Source organism: Chelonia mydas, chromosome 1 (genome assembly GCF_015237465.2).
Source record: "Chelonia mydas isolate rCheMyd1 chromosome 1, rCheMyd1.pri.v2, whole genome shotgun sequence".
Taxonomy (NCBI): Eukaryota; Metazoa; Chordata; order Testudines; family Cheloniidae; genus Chelonia; species Chelonia mydas.
In genome coordinates, this window is record NC_057849.1 from 165,548,596 (window position 1) to 165,555,644 (window position 7,049).

The window sequence follows — 7,049 nt, forward strand, 5'->3', positions numbered from 1 at the left end:
CATACATTTGTATTGGTGGGCTTGGGGTCTTCCATAGCGGTTTTTGTGTGTTCTGTGGAAAATGGAAACACCTATGTCTTTGTTCACAATCACAAAGCTCGCATTTGCCCCAATCTTAAATATGATGAATGTAGGTGGACAACTGCAGTCACAGAGCCCTATTGGAGCCTCACTGATTTCAGGTGAGTGCAGAAATCAGTCTCTGAGTATCATATTCCAGGAGCAGGGCCAATGACTTCAGTCATGCAAAATAAGACACATAATAAGCAATTTAGGCCACATTTCTATAAACCAGAATAAGAATAGTTAAAATATGAAACTGTCAAAAACAAGTAATGGAAACATATAAGGTATGCACAGAGGACATGGAATTATGTATAAATAACAAAGGAAAGAAAACAGTAGTATCTCTGTGAGTAGAGAACCGATATGTTGATGGAGTGGCATTCTCCAGTGATTAAAAAAGCAGAACACCCTCAACATAAATATAGCCTAGTTCTGGCTTTTATCAACCTAATTTTTTTTTTTTAAACCCAAGTCAGGAGGAGATCTATGTGATGTCCCAAAAGATGCTGATACAAAACTGTTCAGGTCAAATGGTTTCCACATTCTTACAGGTTTCCCCTGTAAGCCTTCTTCTGCTGCCTACTACTGACCTCAAGTAGGTGAGCTCAGGCAGATTCTGAGACAGGAAATGATGAGACAGTAGCTAAGGGGAAATGAAGAGTGCTTTGTGGATTTCTGTCTTGTATTGGTAGGGACAAAACAAATATGATGGCTTTAGTTTCAAAATAAATGCAGTGTACAAATAAGACAACTTCTGTCTCAGTGAATTGGTTTCTGTATGTAGTGTTCCTGCAAATTCCCAGTCCTGTAAGAATTTAAGATATGGTGGTGGAGTAGAAGAGGAATGCTTCGGAAGACCATACTTCTTTGACACATTTTGTAGGTCTTCAGGATTTTCAAAGCTCGCTGTTTCTGAGGGCAATGCAATTTGTCATCAACTTGACATAAATAATGTATCTCATAAATAAACATTGACCACCCACACAAAATGTCTGCCTACGCACTCAGCAGGCTGCACAGTGAGGGGAAGCAGAGATGCTTGGATACTATGATGATGGACACAATATGAATATGCTAGATTAGATGCACAGAAATACAGACACCGGCCAGTGCATTCTGTTCACAAGAAATCCTGTCAGCAAATGGCAGGCTTTCCTACAGTGACCTAACTCCATGTTCTCTGCATTGTTCTTTTCTGCCCCTTCCAACAGTTGCCAATTGCTCATTGATAATGACAGTGGCTTGTGTAATGCTGAGGGAAACATAAGCTGAGACTATGTAGTGCTGCTCAGTTTGGGATGTTAGTCAGCTCTGTTTGTGTTTGTTGTCAGTTTGGTCTCTTATTATTTGAATGTATTTATGTACTGACTTATGTGTGTATATGCCTAGAGCATCGATGGTCAATGGAACTTGTGCTTCTAAATCACTCAGCTGCTTTGGGAAATCCTACCCTTATGCTTTAAAAATAATCTCCTAGCACAATATTCAACACCATGAAATGATTCTGGGCAAGCACTCTCATCCCACGCAAGGCTGCTTGTGCTGTGCTTTGCGGCTGTCCACACCCTTTCTTCCAGGCGAGCCAAGGGTAGGATACAGCCAGTGGTGAGCTGGAGCCAGTTCGCACCAGTTCGCGTGAATCGGTTGTTAAATTTTGAAGCAGTTTTAGAACCGGTTGTTAGCCCGCTTCCCTGCAGGGGGCGCTGAGGCTTTGATGGGCTCCAGCCGGGATGTGATGTAATTCCTCCTCCGGCCACGGGGGGCGTTGCTCTGCGGGAGCCATGTGGGCTGCTGCCTGGCCCTGGCACGAGCCCTGTTGCTGCTACTGCTCCCCTGGCCCTGGGGCTCCCACTGCTGCCGGGTGGGTCCCCGGCTGCTCTGCTGGGCCTGGGCTGCGTCCTGCTGTTCTCCCTGTGAGCACCCACCACCCTGCCTGCAGCCAGCCCCTGCCTCCAGCCACCCCCGCACTCCCTGCCCGCAGCCAGCCCCTGCCTCCAGCCACCCCCGCACTCCCTGCCCACAGCCAGCCCCTGCCTCCAGCCACCCCCGCACTCCCTGCCCGCAGCCAGCCCCTGCCTCCAGCCACCCCCGCACTCCCTGCCCGCAGCCAGCCCCTGCCTCCAGCCACCCCCGCACTCCCTGCCCGCAGCCAGCCCCTGCCGCACCCCCGCACTCCCTGCCCGCAGCCAGCCCCTGCCTCCAGCCACCCCTGCACCCACTGCCCACAGCCAGCCCCTGTCTCCAGCCAGCCCTGCACCCTCTGCCCGCAGCCAGTCCCTGCCGCACACACCCCCTGCCCTGCCCGCACCAACCCCTGGCGCATCCCCTGCCCTGCCCGTAGTCAGCCCGTCTCCAGCCACCCCCGCACTCCGTGCCCGCAGCCAGCCTCTGCCGCACCCCCTGCCCGCCCGCAGCCAGCCCATCTGCAGCCAGCCCTGCACCCCCCTGCCCTGCCTGCAGCCAGCCCCTACCTCCAGGCAGCCCCTGCCCTGTCTCCAGCCAGCCCCACACCCCCTTGCCTCCAGCCAACCCCGCACCCTCCTGTCTCCAGCCAGCTCCGCACCCCCTGCCCTGCCCAGAGCCAGCCCTGCACCCCCTTGCCTCCAGCCAATCCCACACCCTCATGTCTCCAGCCAGCTCCGCACACCGTGCCCTGACCGCAGCCAGCCCTGCACCCCCTGCTTCCAGCTAGCCCTGCCCCACGCCCCCGTCTGCAGCTGGCCCCATGTCCACTGTTGCCCTGCAGTTCCCAGGGCAGTAACCCTGCACACCTGCTTCAATGAGGGGGGCATGGAGCAGCTGGGACCCACACATGTGCACACCCTAGGGTGACCAGACAGCAAGTGTGAAAAATCAGGACGGGGGTGGGGGGTAATAGGAGCCTATATAAGAAAAAGACCCCAAAATCGGGACTGTCCCTATAAAATCGGGACATCTGGTCACCCTAGCACACCCCCAGGGAGTGGCAGGGACCCACACATGTGAAACGGAGCTCATTTCTAGTTCAGGCCCATCTTTTTAAAAAAGAACTTTAGGCAGGGTTAACATACATCCGTATTTTCCCAGGCAGGTCATTTTTGGTTCTTAAATCACCGTCCGGGAGGAATTTTTAAAAATTCCTCCCGGGAAAATACGGACATATGGTAACCCTGTTGGTACAAAAAATACATAGTGGGGCACATCCCTTAAATCAGAACTTTTTATAGGGAACCGGTTGTTAAGATTTTGGCAGCTCATCACTGGATACAGGCCTAAAAGAAGTGTATCTTTAGTGTACCAACACAAGAGAGACCACATACAATATACTATGACCCACCATATTGAACAGATTGGTTCCACCAGGGCTGGTAATAACAACATGTATTTTAAAAGGTCTCTTTACCTTAAAGAGAAGTTTATTTAAAAAATTGCATAGTAGTTATGGCAACTGCTTCCTGCCTCTTGCATGCCAAAAGCCACAACCCATCCATGAAAAGGAACTCTTCCATCCAAACAAATTTTTCAGTGGATAGCAACATTCCCTGGCTGGCGCATACTCTTCCATTCCCTTCTGGCAAACTGGAAGCCAAACAAAATCTGTCACTAATGTGATTTGAGAGAGTCGTGAACTTCTTACTAATATCCTTCACATTTTAAAATAAAACCTAAATAAGCAAAAATGTAAAACACAAACAACCAACACTCCTTTTCTTATATTAAAAGAAAATTCTTCTCTACATACAGTGTATATTTAACACTCTCAATATTCCCAAATTTTGTCACAGTTAAAAAACAAAGCAAAAAACAGTGAAAGGTTTCCTCTTGCTTTGGTAAATTTTATCCTTAATACAGGTTTCAGAGTAGCAGCCGTGTTAATCTGTATTCACAAAAAGAAAAGGAGTACTTGTGGCACCTTAGAGAGTAACCAAATTGGTTAGTCTCTAAGGTGCCACAAGTACTCCTTTTCTTTTTATCCTTAATACAGATGCTGGTGTCCGGACTTTTAAGAGTCTGGTGTACATAGAATCATAGAATATCAGGGTTGGAAGGGACCTCAGGAGGTCATCTAGCCAACCGCCTGCTCAAAGCAGGACCAATCCCCAACTAAATCATCCCAGCCAGGGCTTTGTCAAGCCTGACCTTAAAAACTTCTAAGGAAGGAGATTCCACCACTTCCCTAGGTAACACATTCCAGTGTTTCACCACCCTCCTAGTGAAAAAGTTTTTCCTAATATCCAACTTAAACCTCCCCCACTGCAACTTGAGACCATTACATCCTGTTTTGAGACCAAAGTTGTCTTTATGAGTCAAGAATAAAATGTTGAGACTCTTTGCCTTGTACAGAAATTTTGCTTTTGGGCATGCCATTATGTCTAATCTTCACAATCAGCATCTCTTAAATGTTCCACTTTAGAAAGTAGGAAACCGTTTTGTATTATTAGTTTTATGGCCCTATATTTATAAATGTTATTTTCCCTTACTTGGTTCCGTTAGGTTTCACTCCAGTAAATTCATGTAGGAAGCCTAAATTCATAATTTTAACATTGCAAGCAAGCTTTTAACCAACCTGAAAATAATTAGCAAATTTTCCAACAGTTTGTTGGTTTCATGCTTCTTTATTATGAGACAAAATTGCAGTATACTGTTTCTGCCAATAGTTTAATGCATCATCATTTCAAGCTCATGTATAATGAATAAAAACAAACATAAAAGAATGCCCAGTAAAGTATGTGATAAATATATTTTTTTAAAGCTGATGAATATCTCTTCAATGGTTTCCTGGATTATATATATCTTGAACCTGACAATTTGGGGTACATAGTAGACACACTGTTTGCAATAAATCATTTCCTAAGGATATGCTCTTTTCTGGATGCCACATACAGGATGAGGTTGTAGTTCTAACTCTAATCTAACTATACTCATTAATTTCTATCTCAGTAGCCCATTGTATGAGATACTCTTTAAACAAACCACACAAAGACGGTGCTTGTCTCAGTGAGCTCACAATCTAGTATTTTAGACAATACACAAGGTGAATAAAGAGATAGCTAGAGGACAAAGTAACAGTAGAGACGGGTGATACTGTATTGGAACTTGTGATATAAGGTATCAAGGTCAGTACTACACAATGAAATTAAGTTTGCGTTTCCAAGGTCTCATTAGTAAAATCTCATTGCTTTGGAATTTGTCCCCAATTGGTTCTGATTAGCCAGCAGCTCTTTCCCATGGGCGGGAATATATGCCATATACATGTCTTTTAAAGTTGGCTGAGAGTTTTGCCTTAGAAACTATTGTCTTTTTCACTACTTCAATTAAAGTGATTCATGATTTAGTATTTTAGTCTTTATTATATGAAACACATAGTGTGCTATAACAACAACACTTAAGGATTTCAGATCCCTTTACAAAGGTTAGCATTGTGTCAGGAGTCAGCAAGTAGGACTGTGTTATGCATAGTCTTCCAATTTTATATCGTGAGAGCAAGTTTTGAATATGTTTTGGAGTTATGCAAGATTTTTGTACAGAGGCAGCTTAGGGGGAGAGAGAGCTATGTGAACAGCAGAAGAATTTGCCCTCTGTTTTGGTCTCTGAGTAGAGTCAGTTCTGGAGCCAGAGTTGCTCTCAGGGTCATTGGTGCTGGGCTGAGATTCCTGTAAGAAGCTGTTTACCATTTAATGTCAGAACTGGTATATCTGTGTAAATAAAGCAATTTACACTTAGGGTAACTGTCGGGTTGGTTGTGTGCTCCAGGTCAGCAGTACCGCTTAGTGGCAGTACTTTGAGACATGACTCCGAATGGTGAGTCCAAGGGTTGATTTATCTGGCTGTTCCAGCCCAAGGTAGTGTTGCCCACTCTCAAGAGTCCAAAGGCTGCTCTGACTAGTGGCTACAGTTCAGGGGTAGCATCACTTACTGGCAAGAGTGGGTGGGTAGGTAGGTAGGGGAAGCTGGGCCCACCCTACTCCACCAGGTTCTGACCCAGGACCCTTTGAAATAGTAGCCCTCATACAGGGCTCAGGGCCTGATACCCCACAGCATGCTCCCTGGGTCACCTCCTACCCTTGTTCCAGTCTCTCTGGCATCATCATGGGCTGGACATGGGATCTCTCTGATCCATCTCCACATTCTCTCCCGCTGACCTCAGTGACTCAGTCACCCTTGGCTCCTGTGGTCAACTGGCTCCCAGTGGCTTCACTATGAGGCTCGGTCCTAGCAGTGTGGAGCCCTTGTAATTTCCCAGCAGGAGTCTGCTGCACCTGACTGCTCTCCTCCGCAGTCCACCCAGACTGAGCTGAGTTGCTCCCTTTAAATGCTCCTTCAACGGGAGCATGCCTAGCAGAGGGGAGGGGATGTGGCCTGTCGGGCCCAAAGCAGCTCCTTAACTCTCGCCTCACCAGCGCAGGGTTGGTACACCCTGTCACAGGTACACACAGACCCCAGGTTACTGATTTGTCCTTCACTAAGAAAGCAAATTACAAGGCCCCAGAATTCTGCTATTGTTTGGCAGAGAGTAATGCTGACGTCAAAAGAAGGGGCAAAAGTAAGTGGGTATTATTACTAGAGCTGGTCTGGAATTTTTCAATGAAATATTTTTTCCTTTGAAAAATTATGATTTGTAAAAAAACAAGATTGTTCATGGAAAACCAGTTCACCAAATTTCCCATTTTGACATGTTCAAAAAAAAACTTTAATTTTTTGGTTTGAAACAACTTTTCATTTCAAAATTTAAGTTAATTTATAGTAAAAAAAACTAACCAAACAAAAGCATAAAAAAAATTAAATAGGTCAAAATCAAAACAAAACATTTTTAAATGATCAAAATTAAATGTTTTGAGTGCCCTGAATTGTTTTCTGTTTGCAAAAATAGTTGAGATTTCAACTTTTTGGTCCCAATTTGCAATAAAAACATTTTTGAAATCTTGAAAATCTTCCTTCCCAGCTCTAATTATAACCCTTATTTTTACAGCAGAAGACTCTGGGGCACATAAAGGTTGAGCAAC